Here is a 16,126-nt window from a genome sequence, read left to right as displayed (position 1 = left end):
TCATCATTTGAAGGAAGCACAGTAAGTTTCATAGCTTTATCATTTTCAAGAGCCAGCATAAAATTAAAACTATCATAACATATAAATCAAGCTTGCAATTCTTAGTACCAATAATGGCCACCAGATGATCTATAGGATTACTTTTAAATAATTATTGTGGAAACAAGTATGATTTAAATCATTTATAGAAATCTTTCAAAGAAAAATAATATGAATTTTATGTATTTTACTGATAAAATGACCCTCACTTAATTAGAATAACAAGCTGAAGTATTGTGAACTGTATATTAAGAATAATTCTTTATAGGCTTTATGGACAGATACGTTTTGAGTGACTCTTGAAGGATCAGCACCACATCCTCTTTTCCCACTGTTTAAAGAATGTATCTTACAGAACAGGTGCGGATGAATTTTGAATAGCTTGAATGGTTTTGTCGTGGTGATTTTTTGAAATAACAGTAAAAAAGTAACCAGTAAATGTCTTTTATTTTTTTTAAGTGCAGCTTCTAAACACTTCAAAAAATGTACACATAGAAGACAAGTCATTCTGAGGAAATATGCATAGTTTCATGACTATACAACACTATATGGATGATAGAAAATTAAAAAACTATCATACATCTGATGTCACTCTGTCCCTCTGTCACTGTGGGTAATGTGTGTGTGTGTGTGTGTGTGTGTGTTAAGTGAATTAGGTGTGAAACTATCAGGGAGCATTTAGTCTCCAGCGCCAACATTTTACAGAACTGCCACTTTCCTGGAGTCTCAGAATTACAATGTGTCAGGTTCTGAGAGATCTAAGATTCCAAAAAATTATTTAATTAGAATACCATGAAGTATTGTGAAATACTATATATTAAGACTTTATATATAGGCTTTATGAACCGATTAGAGGGACTCGTGAAGGACCAGCACCACCTCCTCTTGTCTGATGGTATGAGGAATATATCTTCCAGAATCCAGGATTAAGATTTAGGAGCTCATTTTTATTCCACCTCCTTTCCTGAAAGTCTGTCTTGCAGAATTGACTAAAAATTAATCTTCACATTAATTCCTAATTATTTTGCAATTCTTTTTGTCAGTTTTTCTTGACCTGTTTTTTTCTTCTTCTTTTCTGACCTCATGACCCAGTCAGCATTTTTTGTACAATGGCCAAGTCTTAACTTATCCATTTCTGTATTGCATTTGTGTTTGATATTTCTCATGGGTTTTTTATAATTTTCGACTTTGAGTTAAAACAGTTTGAGTTAAAACTCTTTTTTAGCGCATTTCATCTGTAAAAGAAAACATGCCTAATAATTCTGCACATGAATATAAGGAGTTTTTCTCTTCAAGCTTCCCTGGACTATTGTATAGCACTCATAAATGATTAAATAAAAATTAATGGTAGTTATTAAGATTGATATGGTTTGGAATTGGTAAAATGTGCTTGGAAAAAAATCACAATAAAACAATGTTTTAATGTTTAAGTTTGGAATATTAACTGACATGAATGAATGCTATATAAATATTGTTCATGTTAACATAATGTTTATGAATGAAATCTTATTGTAAAGTGTTACTCAAGTTATATATATATATATATATATATATATATATATATATATATATATATATATATATATATATATATATATATATATATATATATATATATTGTTCTGTGAATGTGATTTTAAAGTCTAGATGATTCGGATTAACCCTTTAACTGCCATATCCTTTAAAACCTTACTGCCAGAGGGATAATGTGAATGCATGTGCCCACTGGGCACAGTTTACCTGATGCCACCGGGGTGGCGATGGCATTGGTGGCTTGAGCCCGCCATCGCTGCTTGCAGCTATATTTAGGGCTCAAGCCTGGAGGGCGAGAGCCCTATTGTTTTCCTTAGGATTATTTTTTATTATTATTATTATATATTTTTTTTTTTTTCTAACGTTACGGGGGCTTTTGGGGTCCTTAACATGCTCGAAAACTCTTGAAAATTGGCACACAGATTGGAACCTGCGGCCATTAGGGTCGGGCAGAGACTGATACACGGGCGTGGCACAGGGGCTCTACAGCGCCCCCTGGAATACTGAGGGCCATATATCATACATACTTGCACGTAGACACATGAAACTCGGTACACATGTAGATCTCATTAAACCAAACAACTTTCGTACTGCATGTCATAGGCTCCGCCCAACAGGAAGTTGGCTATTTAGGGTTTATTATTCATATTTTTGGTCAAAGTTGTGGGGGCTTTTGGGGTCCCTAACATACTCAAAAACTCTTGAAAATTTGCGCACACTTTGGAATCTGTGCCCTTTAGGAGCCTGCAGAGGTTGGGACCCGGGCGTGGCACAGGGGCTCTATGGCGCCCCCTGGAACACAGTCATAAATGTTGATGTATAGCTCACACATACTTGCACATATTCATATGAAACTCAGTACACATATAGATCTCATTGTGCCGAACAATTTTCGTATTGCATGTCATTGGGCTCCGCCCAACAGGAAGTCAGCTATTTAGAGTTATGTAAAAAGCGCATGCTCTGGAATTTGATATACTTGTCATAGGTTTTTTACTCGTTTACCACCAAACTCGGTCAACATGATCTCAAGACATTGGGGATGAAAAATTGCCAGGGGATTTTTGATATCTCGAACGGTTTGCTCGTGGCGAGGCGTTGAAATTATGGCGAGAATTGAGAAACAGGAAGTGTCTAATACCATCCACATACATTTCCTGATTTCAATCAAACTTCATCAGATTATTCATTGTATGATGTCGATCGCATATATGTGACTATTAGGAGTCAAAGTTATAGCGCCACCAACTGGCAGCAGGAAGTGTGTCATTTTCAAAATGCTTTGAATTCAGCATCTTATTTTTACTCGATTTGCTTCAAACTTCATCAGAATAATGTTAAAACACAGCCGATATGAATCTGCTGGGGGAAATTGGATAGCTAAAAATATTGTTGCCGTGGCAACATGTCAAACTGGAATACTTCTCAAGTGATTTTGAGGCATATAACATGCTTAGAATTTCATCAAACTCAGAACACATATCAGTATTTATGATAACTAGACACTGGCAAAAGTTCATAAGAGGGCGTGGAAAAGGCACTCTATAGCGCCACCTTTTGTCAAAAGTGGGGGGGTTAGTTTTAGCTACAGACACCAAACTCGGTAAAAAAATTGTTCTTATCAAGACGGACAACTTTCTAATTCACAGTCATCAGCTACGATCAACAGGAAGTCAGCTATTTTGATTTGAATGTGGATTTTTTTTTACATTTAGTTGTGAATTAATGCATACTGCTCAGAGGAGAGTAACACTATACACACCAAACTTTGTCTACATGATGCCAAAACATTTTAAACAACTTCAATTGCCAATGGATTTTGGATAGCTTGAACGGTTTTGTCATGGTGATTTTTTTTAATGACATTAAAACTGGAATTATTAATTTTCCTGCATTTTTAAATTCCAAACACTTCAAAACCTTTTTTCATACAGACAAAAAGTCATTCTGAGTAAATATGGATAGTTTCACGACTTTACAACACTGTATGGATAATAGAAAATTAAAAAACTGTCAGACATCTCATATCACTCTGTCCCTCTGTTTGAGTATATGTGCTTCAGACTTCCATTGTCTGAGAGAAATTGCGCCCCTACAGGTGCAATTACCGGAGATTTAGTTTCTCTTTTAAATCGGTTAAAATACAAATAAATACTTGGATTTAATTCACACTGACAAGCTAAACCAACATATATGATTATTATCAGGTCAGGGCTCATTAATAATGGATGTGTGGTCAGTGATACGTGAGAAACACGAGAGATGAATCACCGCTCTGAGCATGAGCATCTGGAATGATGAGCTCAGAAAAAACGAGTTTATTCTTGTTTTATAGCTATTAAAAATAAAGTATTGCAGCGATATCACACAATTCACCAATTAGAACACACCAAGAGCTAAATTAAGATGTTTTTGAACTGTTTGTGTGAAAATGAAATATTTGAGGCTGCCTATATGAAATCACGCCTCCGATCAGCGCGTACAGTGTCGAGCTCAAAACAAACGAATTTATTCTTGTTTAAGAGCTTTTTTAAATAAAATATTACCACAAATGCACACAATAAACCCATTGTAACACTACAAGAGCTAAATGCAGGTGTTTGTGACCCGTTTAAGTGTGCAAGACTATTTGAAAGCGCGACTGGCAGAATAACATATATCTCTCGAGCTGCAGGATTCTGGCTTTCGTCGTACAAACGAACACATCACGGACAAGATTATTTCAAAATAGCTTGGCGAATATAAACGAAAACAGCCACGTGAACGTAAACCGTTGAGAAATATATCTGAAGTGGATCTACTGGATTTGAATATTAAGTGACCGCGTATACCAGCTGCTTCTGTCTTCAATTTTAATCTATATAAAAAATGTAATTCATTCATCTTGGCTGCGTTTTTAATGTGTGTACGTATTTATTTATTTATTATTTTGCTCTAACAAGAATTAATCTATATTTAATTAAATCAATTACATTTTATTTTACATTTGATTTGTCCATTTCTGCATCTAAACGCCTAAAAACATAAAACATGCTCTATTATACTATTGTTAGCAATTTCTTTATCGTCCAATTTATCTGGTGTACACACTTTTATTTTCATAATAAACTTGTTTGTTAGATTATACACAGTTACAGTGGTCTATAATAAATATTAACAGGTTTTATTCAAGCTGTTTAGAATGATTGCAGTAGGCTAAAAAACATTGGAAAACAATAACTGTTGTACTTTTTTATATATTTTGTATAATTTCATAGTTTATGCATTATAGTTATAAAAACAAATAAATTTAGCCACTCACATAGAAATCTTAGGCCTTATCCTTTTCTTACAGTTTTAGGAATTTTAAAAAATCGTAAAAAACCTTATTTGTGCTGCAAATAATAATTTCAAACTCAAAAAGTAAATAGTCAGTTCATGCTTTATAAAGCCTTGTCCCAATATTAATAGTCAGTAGTAAGCAGTTTATAAATACAGCTATAAATAGCTTGTTTTTGGTTTATAAGCACATTTATTAAAAAGGAGAGTAAAAAATCAGTTATCTTCCTATGAAAAATAAAAAAATAAAAATAAACAAACAACAACACAGATTGATACAGAACTCAGAAATTCTATTGTGGATTTATGATAAAATCAGCCTGTAAATGAATTCATACTCCTCCTCATACTACTCCATACTCCTTTTTCAACATGATGCCAATATACTGAGATGTTAAATTGTGAATGGGTTTAGGATAGCTTAAATGGTGTTGCCATAGAGATTTATTAATGTAACATAAAAAAATACAATAGTTATTTTACTATATCTTTAAATTTTTTAATTCCAAACTCTTCATAATTTTTTATATACGTAGAAGTCATCATTTGAAGGAACCACAGTAAGTTTCAAAGCTTTATCATTTTCAAGAGCCAGCAAAAAATTAAAACTATCATAACTTATAAATGAAGCTTGCAATTCTTAGTACCAATAATGGCCACCTGATGGAGCTATAGGATTACTTTTAAATAATTATTGTGGAAACAAGTATGATTTAAATCATTTATAGAAATCTTTCAAAGAAAAATAATATGAATTTTATGTATTTTACTGATAAAATGACCCTCACTTAATTAGAATAACAAGCTGAAGTATTGTGAACTGTATATTAAGAATAATTCTTTATAGGCTTTATGGACAGATACGTTTTGAGTGACTCTTGAAGGTTCAGCACCACATCCTCTTTTACCACTGTTTAAAGAATTTATCTTACAGAACAGATGCGAATGAATTTTGGATAGCTTGAATGGTTTTGTCGTGGTGATTTTTTGAAATAACAGTAAAAAAGTAACCAGTAAATGTCTTTTATTTTTTTAAAGTGCAGCTTCTAAACACTTCAAAAAAATGTACACATAGAAGACAAGTCATTCTGAGGAAATATGCATAGTTTCATGACTATACAACACTATATGGATGATAGAAAATTAAAAAACTATCATAAATCTGATGTCACTCAGTCCCACTGTCACTGTGGGTAATGTGTGTGTGTGTGTGTGTGTGTGTGTGTGTGTTAAGTGAATTAGGTGTGAAACTATCAGGGAGCATTTAGTCTCCAGTGCCAACATTTTACAGAACTGCCACTTTCCTGGAGTCTCAGAATTACAATGTGTCAGGTTCTGAGAAATCTAAGATTCCAAAAAATGATTTAATTAGAATACCATGAAGTATTGTGAAATACTATATATTAAGACTTTATATATAGGCTTCATGAACAGATTAGAGTGACTCGTGAAGGACCAGCACCACCTCCTCTTGTCTGATGGTTTGAGGAATATATCTTCCAGAATCCGGGATTAAGATTTAGGAGCTCATTTTTATTCCACCTCCTTTCCTGAAAGTCTGTCTTGCAGAATTGACTAAAAATTAATCTTCACATTAATTCCTAATTATTTTGCAATTCTTTTTGTCAGTTCTTCTTGACCTGTTTTTTTCTTCTTCTTTTCTGACCTCATGACCCAGTCAGCATTTTTTGTATAATGGTCAAGTCTTAACTTATCCATTTCTGTATTGCATTTGTGTTTGATATTTCTCATGGGTATTTCATAATTTTCGACTTTACAGTTTGAGTTAAAACTCTTTTTTAGCGCATTCCATCTGCAAAAGAAAACATGCCTAATAATTCTACACACATGAATATAAAGTGTTTTTCTCTTCCAGCTTTCCTGGACTATTGTATAGCACTTATAAATGATTAAATAAAAATAATGGTAGTTATTAAGATTGATGTGGTTTGGAATTGGTAAAATGTTCTTGGAAAAAAATCACAATAAAACAATGTTTTAATGTTTAAGTTTGGAATATTAACTGACATGAATGAATGCTATATAAATATTGTTCATGTTAACGTAATGTTTATAAATCAAATCTTATTGTAAAGTGTTACTAAAGTTATAAATATATATATATATATTTCATGAACAGATTAGAGTGACTCGTGAAGGACCTGATGCCACCGGGGTGGCGATGGCATTGGTGGCTTGAGCCCGCCATCGCTGCTTGCAGCTATATTTAGGGCTCAAGCCTGGAGGGCGAGAGCCCTATTGTTTTCCTTAGGATTATTTGTTATTATTATTATTATTTATTCTTCTAATTTTTTTCCAAGGTTTCGGGGGCTTTTGGGGTCCTTAACATGCTTAAAAAGTCTTGAAAATTGGCACACACATTGGAACCTGCGGCCATTAGGGCCGGGCAGAGACTGATACACGGGCGTGGCACAGGGGCTCTACAGCGCCCCCTGGAATACTGAGGGCCATATATCATACATACTTGCACGTAGACACACGAAACTCGGTACACATGTAGATCTCATCAAACCAAACAACTTTCGTACTGCATGTCATAGGCTCCGCCCAACAGGAAGTTGGCTATTTTGGGTTTAGTAGTCATATTTTTCTTCAAAGTTGTGGGGGCTTTTGGGGTCCTTAACATACTCAAAAACTCTTGAAAATTTGCACACACTTTGGAATCTGTGGCCTTTAGGAGCCTGCAGAAGCTGGGACCCGGGCGTGGCACAGGGGCTCTACGGCGCCCCCTGGATCACAGTCAGAAATGTTGATGTATAGCTCACACATACTTGCCAATATTCATATGAAACTCAGTACACATATAGATCTCATTGTGCCGAACAACTTTCGTATTGAATATCATAGGCTCCGCCCAACAGGAAGTCAGCTATTTAGAGTTATGTAAAAAGCGCATGCTCTGGAATTTGAAATACTTGTCATAGGTTTTTTACTCGATTGCCGCCAAACTCGGTCAACATGATCTCAAGACATTGGGGATGAAAAATTGCCAGGGGATTTTTGATATCTCGAACGGTTTGCTCGTGGCGAGGCTTTGAAATTATGGCGAGAAATGAGAAACAGGAAGTGTCTAATACCATCCACATACATTTCCTAATTTTAATCAAACTTCATCAGATTATTCATTGTATGATGTCGATCGCATATATGTGACTATTAGGAGTCAAAGTTATAGCGCCACCAAGTGGCAGCAGGAAGTGTGTCATTTTCAAAATGCTTTGAATTCAGCATCTTATTTTTACTCGATTTCCTTCAAACTTCATCAGAATAATGTTAAAACACAGCCGATATAAATCTGCTGGGGGGATATTGATATCTAAAAATATTGTTGCCGTGGCAACATGTCAAACTGGAATAATTCTCAGGTGATTTTGAGGCATATAACATACTTAGAATTTCATCAAACTCAGAACACATATCAGTATTAGTGACAGCTAGACACTGGCAAAATTTCATAAGAGGGCGTGGAAGAGGCACTCTATAGCGCCACCTTTTGTCAAAAGTGGGGGGGTTAGTTTTAGCTACAGACACCAAACTCAGTACAAAAATTGTTCTTATCAAGACGGACAACTTTCTAATTCACAGTCATCAGCTACGACCAACAGGAAGTCGGCTATTTTGATTTGAATGTGGATTGTTTTTTACATTTAGCTGTGAATTAATGCATACTGCTCAGAGGAGAGTAACACTATACACACCAAACTTGGTGTACATGTTGAAAAAACATTGAGGAACTTAAATTGTGAATGGGTTTTGGATAGCTTGGATGGTTTTGTCGTGGGGATTTTTTTAAATGACAATAAAGATGGAATTATTAATTTTCCTGCATTTTTAAATTCCAAACACTTCAAAACCTTTTTTCATACAGAAAAAAAGTTATTCTGAGTAAATATGCATAGTTTCATGACTTTACAACACTGTATGGATAACAGAAAATTAAAAAACTGTCAGACATCTCATATCACTCTGTCCCTCTGTTTGAGTGTGTGTGCTTAGACTTCCATTGTCTGAGAGAAATAGCGCCCCTACAGGTGCAGTTACCGGACTAAAAAAGGGAGGAGACTGTCTTTTTGTTTCACTTTTAAATCGGTTAAAATACAAATAAATACTTGGATTTAATTCACACTGACAAGCTAAACCAACATATATGATTATTATCAGGTCAGGGCTCATTAATAATTGATGTGTGGTCAGTGATACGTGAGAAACATGAGAGATGAATCACCGCTCTGAGCACCAGCGTGTGGAATGATGAGCTCAGAAAAAAACGAGTTTATTCTTGTTTTATAGCTATTTAAAATAAAGTATTGCAGCGATATCACACAATTCACCAATTAGAGCACACCAAGAGCTAAATTAAAATGTTTTTGAACTGTTTGTGTGAAAATGAAATATTTGCGGCTGCCTATCTGAAATCACTGCCTCCGATCAGCGCGCACAGTGTCACAAGTTCAAAACTAACGAATTTATTCTTGTTTAAGAGCTTTTCAAAATAAATTATTGCCATAAATGCACACAATACATCCATTATAACACAACACGAGCTAAATGCAGGTGTTTGTGACCCGTTTAAGTGTGCAAGACTATTTGAAAGCGCGACTGGCAGAATAACATTTCTCTCTCGAGCTGCAGGATTCTGCCTTTCGTCGTAAGAACGAACACATCACGGACAAGATTATTTCAAAATACATAATAGCTTGGCGAATATAAACGAAAACAGCCACGTGAACATAAACTGTTGAGAAATAAATCTGAAGTGGATCTACTGGATTTTAATATTAAGTGACCGCATATACCAGCTGCTTCTGTCTTCACTTTTAATCTATATAAAAAATTAAACTCATTCATCTTGGCTGCTTTTTTAATGTGTGTACGTATTTATTTATTATTTTGCTCTAACAAGACTTAATCTATATTTAATTAAATCAAATACATTTGATTTTACATTTGATTTTTCCATTTCTGCATCTAAACGCCTAAAAACCTAAAACATGCTCTGTTATACTATTGTTAGCAATTTCTTTATCGTCCAATTTATCTGGTGTACACGCTTTTATTTTCATAATAAACTTGTTTGTTAGATTATACACAGTTATAGTGGTCTATAATAAATATTGACAGGTTTTATTCAAGCTGTGTAGAATGATTGCCGTAGGCAAATTTTTAAAAATGTAAATCCCAAAAAAAAAAAAAAAATATATAAATAAATAAAAAACATTGGAAAAGAATAACTTGTACTTTTTTATACATTTTGTATAGTTTCATAGTTTATGCATTATAGTTATAAAAACAAACAAATTTAGCCACTCACATAGAAATCTTAGGCCTTATCCTTTTCTGACAGTTTTAGGGATTTTTAAAAATCCTAAAAAACCTTATTGGTGCTGCAAATAATAATTTCAAACTAATTTGATACTGACCTCTGACATCCTGTGACATGATATTTATTTGAATTTACATAATCTCATGGATGTAACAGTAAATCTGTTCAGCTCACAGATCAAGACTAAGCTGTAATGCAAGCAGAACTTTCACAAATGCTTGTAGGTCAATAAAATCATTACAAAACACTTACAAATCATTTAAGGGATTTGATAACACTGTAAAATAATGTCTAATTTGTTAACATTAGCAAATGCATTGATAACACTTTATAATAACTGCACTCATTAGTAAATAGTCAGTTCATGCTTCATAAAGCCTTGTCCCAATATTAATAGTCAGTAGTAAGCAGTTTATAAATACAGCTATAAATAGCTCATTTATTAAAAAGGAGAGTAAAGGGTCAGTTATCTTCCTATGAAAAAAAAAAAATGAAAAAAATAAACAAACAACAACACTGATTGATACAGAACTCAGAAATGTTATTGTGGATTTATGATAAACTCAGCCTGTAAATGAATTCATTCTCCTCCAAGAAGACACAAGTAGTTCACACCAAACTTTTTTAACATGAAGCCATATACTGAAGATGTTAAATTGCGAATGGGTTTAGGATACCTTAAATGGTGTGGCCATAGAGATTTATTAAAGTAACATAAAAAAATACCATAGTTATTTTACTATATCTTTAAAATTTTTAATTCCAACTCTTCATAAATTTTTATATACCTAGAAGTCATCATTTGAAGGAAGCACAGTAAGTTTCATAGCTTTATCATTTTCAAGAGCCAGCATAAAATTAAAACTATCATAACATATAAATCAAGCTTGCAATTCTTAGTACCAATAATGGCCACCAGATGGAGCTATAGGATCACTTTTAAATAATTATTGTAGAAACAAGTATGATTTAAATCATTTATAGAAATCTTTCAAAGAAAAATAATATGAATTTTATGTATTTTACTGATAAAATGACCCTCACTTTATTAGAATAACAAGCTGAAGTATTGTGAACTGTATATTAAGAATAATTCTTTATGGACAGATAAGTTTTGAGTGACTCTTGAAGGATCAGCACCACATCCTCTTTTACCACTGTTTAAAGAATGTATCTTACAGTACAGGTGCGAATGAATTTTGGATAGCTTGAATGGTTTTGTCGTGGTGATTTTTTGAAATAACAGTAAAAAAGTAACCAGTAAATGTCTTTTATTTTTTTAAGTGCAGCTTCTTAACACTTCAAAAAAAATGTACACATAGAAGACAAGTCATTCTTAGGAAATATGCATAGTTTCATGACTATACAACACTATATGGATGATAGAAAATTAAAAAACTATCATAGATCTGATGTCACTCTGTCCCTCTGTCATTGTGGGTAATGTGTGTGTGTGTGTTTGTGTGTGTGTTAAGTGAATTAGGTGTGAAACTATCAGGGAGCATTTAGTCTCCAGTGCCAACATTTTACAGAACTGCCACTTTCCTGGAGTCTCAGAATTACAATGTGTCAGGTTCTGAGAAATCAAAGATTCCAAAAAATGATTTAATTAGAATACCATGAAGTATTGTGAAATACTATATATTAAGACTTTATATATAGGCTTTATGAACAGATTAGAGTGACTTGTGAAGGACCAGCACCACCTCCTCTTGTCCGATGGTTTGAGGAATATATCTTCCAGAATCCGGGATTAAGATTTAGGAGCTCATTTTTATTCCACCTCCTTTCCTGAAAGTCTGTCTTGCAGAATTGACTAAAAATTAATCTTCACATTAATTCCTAATTATTTTGCAATTATTTTTGTCAGTTCTTCTTGACCTGTTTTTTTTTTTTCTTCTTCTTTTCTAACCTCATGACCCAGTCAGCATTTTTGTACAATGGTCAAGTCTTAACTTATCCATTTCTGTATTGCATTTGTGTTTGATATTTCTCATGGGTATTGCATAATTTTCGACTTTGAGTTAAAACAGTTTGAGTTAAAACTCTTTTTTAGCGCATTTCATCTGTAAAAGAAAACATGCCTAATGATTCTGCACACATGAACATAAGGAGTTTTTCTTTTAATCATAAATGATTAAATAAAAAATAATGGTAGTTATTAAGATTGATATGGTTTGGAATTGGTAAAATGTGCTTGGAAAAAAATCACAATAAAACAATGTTTTAATGTTTAAGTTTGGAATATTAACTGACATGAATGAATGCTATATAAATATTGTTCATGTTAACATAATGTTTATAAATGAAATCTTATTGTAAAGTGTTACTATATATATATATATATATATATATATATATATATATATATATATATATATATATATATATACATATATATATATACATATATATATATATATATATATATATATATATATATATATACATATATATATATATATATATATATATATATATATATATATATATATATATATATATATATATACATATATATATATATATATATATATATATATATATATATATATATATATACATACATACATACATACATACATACATACATACATATATATATATATATATATATATATATATATATATATATATATATACATACATACATACATATATATATATATATATATATATATATATATATATATATATATATATATATATATATATTGTTCTGTGAATGTGATTTTAAAGTCTAGATGATTCGGATTAACCCTTTAACCGCCATATCCTTTAAAACCTCACTGCCAGAGGGATATTGTGAATGCATGTGCCCGCTGGACACAGTTTACCTGATGCCACCGGGGTGGTGATGGCATTGGTGGCTTGAGCCCGCCATCGCTGCTTGCAGCTATATTTAGGGCTCAAGCCTGGAGGGCGAGAGCCCTATTGTTTTCCTTAGGATTATTTGTTATTATTATTATTATTATTTATTCCTCTAATTTTTTTCCAAGGTTTCGGGGGCTTTTGGGGTCCTTAACATGCTTAAAAAGTCTTGAAAATTGGCACACACATTGGAACCTGCGGCCATTAGGGCCGGGCAGAGACTGATACACGGGCGTGGCACAGGGGCTCTACAGCGCCCCCTGGAATACTGAGGGCCATATATCATACATACTTGCACGTAGACACACGAAACTCGGTACACATGTAGATCTCATCAAACCAAACAACTTTCGTACTGCATGTCATAGGCTCCGCCCAACAGGAAGTTGGCTATTTTGGGTTTAGTAGTCATATTTTTCGTCAAAGTTGTGGGGGCTTTTGGGGTCCTTAACATACTCAAAAACTCTTGAAAATTTGCACACACTTTGGAATCTGTGGCCTTTAGGAGCCTGCAGAAGCTGGGACCCGGGCGTGGCACAGGGGTTCTACGGCGCCCCCTGGATCACAGTCAGAAATGTTGATGTATAGCTCACACATACTTGCCAATATTCATATGAAACTCAGTACACATATAGATCTCATTGTGCCGAACAACTTTCGTATTGAATATCATAGGCTCCGCCCAACAGGAAGTCAGCTATTTAGAGTTATGTAAAAAGCGCATGCTCTGGAATTTGAAATACTTGTCATAGGTTTTTTACTCGATTGTCGCTAAACTCGGTCAACATGATCTCAAGACATTGGGGATGAAAAATTGCCAGGGGATTTTTGATATCTCGAACGGTTTGCTCGTGGCGAGGCTTTGAAATTATGGCGAGAAATGAGAAACAGGAAGTGTCTAATACCATCCACATACATTTCCTAATTTTAATCAAACTTCATCAGATTATTCATTGTATGATGTCGATCGCATATATGTGACTATTAGGAGTCAAAGTTATAGCGCCACCAACTGGCAGCAGGAAGTGTGTCATTTTCAAAATGCTTTGAATTCAGCATCTTATTTTTACTCGATTTGCTTCAAACTTCATCAGAATAATGTTAAAACACAGCCGATATAAATCTGCAAGGGGGATATTGATATCTAAAAATATTGTTGCCGTGGCAACATGTCAAACTGGAATACTTCTCAGGTGATTTTGAGTCATATAACATACTTAGAATTTCATCAAACTCAGAACACATATCAGTATTAGTGACAGCTAGACACTGGCACAATTTCATAAGAGGGCGTGGAAGAGGCACTCTATAGCGCCACCTTTTGTCAAAAGTGGGGGGGTTAGTTTTAGCTACAGACACCAAACTCAGTACAAAAATTGTTCTTATCAAGATGGATAACTTTCTAATTCACAGTCATCAGCTACGACCAACAGGAAGTCGGCTATTTTGATTTGAATGTGGATTGTTTTTTACATTTAGCTGTGAATTAATGCATACTGCTCAGAGGAGAGTAACACTATACACACCAAACTTTGTCTACATGTTGAAAAAACATTGAGGAACTTAAATTGTGAACGGGTTTTGGATAGCTTGGATGGTTTTGTCGTGGTGATTTTTTTAAATGACAGTAAAGATGGAATTATTAATTTTCCTGCATTTTTAAATTCCAAACACTTCAAAAACTTTTTTCATGCAGAAAAAAAGTTATTCTGAGTAAATATGCATAGTTTCATGACTTTAAAACACTGTATGGATAACAGAAAATAAAAAAAACTGTCAGACATCTCATCTCACTCTGTCCATCTGTTTGACTGTGTGTGCTTAGACTTCCATTGTCTGAGAGAAAATGCGCCCCTACAGGTGCAGTTACCGGACTAAAAAAGGGAGGAGACTGTCTTTTGGTTTCACTTTTAAATCGGTTAAAATACAAATAAATACTTGGATTTAATTCACACTGACAAGCTAAACCAACATATATGATTATTATCAGGTCAGGGCTCATTAATAATCGATGTGTGGTCAGTGATACGTGAGAAACACGAGAGATGAATCACCGCTCTGAGCACCAGCGTGTGGAATGATGAGCTCAGAAAAAACGAGTTTATTCTTGTTTTATAGCTATTAAAAATAAAGTATTGCAGCGATATCACACAATTCACCAATTAGAACACACCAAGAGCTAAATTAAGATGTTTTTGAACTGTTTGTGTGAAAATGAAATATTTTCAGCTGCCTTTCTGAAATCACTGCCTCCGATCAGCGCGCACAGTGTCACAAGTTCAAAACAAACGAATTTATTCTTGTTTAAGAGCTTTTTAAAATAAATTATTGCCATAAATGCACACAATACACCCATTATAACACAACGCGAGCTAAATGCAGGTGTTTGTGACCCGTTTATGTGCGCAAGACTATTTGAAAGCGAGACTGGCAGAATAACATATATCTCTGGAGCTGCAGGATTCTGCCTCTCGTCTTAAGAACGAACACATCACGGACAAGATTATTTCAAAATACATAATAGCTTGGCTAATATAAACGAAAACAGCCACGTGAACATAAACTGTTGAGAAATAAATCTGAAGTGGATCTACTGGATTTTAATATTAAGTGACCGCATATATACCAGCTGTTTCTGTCTTCAATTTTAATCTATATAAAAAATTAAACTCATTCATCTTGGCTGCTTTTTTAATGTGTGTACGTATTTATTTATTATTTTGCTCTAACAAGACTTAATCTATATTTAATTAAATCAATTAAATTTTATTTTACATTTGATTTGTCCATTTCTGCATCTAAACGCCTAAAAACCTAAAACATGCTCTATTATACTATTGTTAGCAATTTCTTTATCGTCCAATTTATCTGGTGTACACACTTTATTTTCATAATAAACCTGTTTGTTAGATTATACACAGTTACAGTGGTCTATAATAAATATTAACAGGTTTTATTCAAGCTGTTTAGAATGAATGCCGTAGACTAATTTTTTTAAAATGTAAATCCATACAGCTATAA

At 33.6% G+C, this 16,126-nt stretch overlaps 1 long non-coding RNA gene across 1 annotated transcript; it reads left to right on the top strand.

Annotated features, from left to right (window-relative positions):
- The first annotated feature begins 167 nt into the window (after positions 1 to 167).
- On the top strand, positions 168 to 6,833 carry LOC128025699 (uncharacterized). Its single transcript, XR_008186206.1, has 2 exons — positions 168 to 695; positions 6,133 to 6,833. It is a non-coding gene; the product is annotated as an uncharacterized LOC128025699 (long non-coding RNA).
- Positions 6,834 to 16,126: the final 9,293 nt, after the last annotated feature.

Source organism: Carassius gibelio, chromosome A12 (assembly GCF_023724105.1).
Source record: "Carassius gibelio isolate Cgi1373 ecotype wild population from Czech Republic chromosome A12, carGib1.2-hapl.c, whole genome shotgun sequence".
NCBI classification, from domain to species: domain Eukaryota; kingdom Metazoa; phylum Chordata; class Actinopteri; order Cypriniformes; family Cyprinidae; genus Carassius; species Carassius gibelio.
Note: the sequence above shows the minus strand (reverse complement) of the source record. Positions and strands in the feature narration are given on the sequence as shown.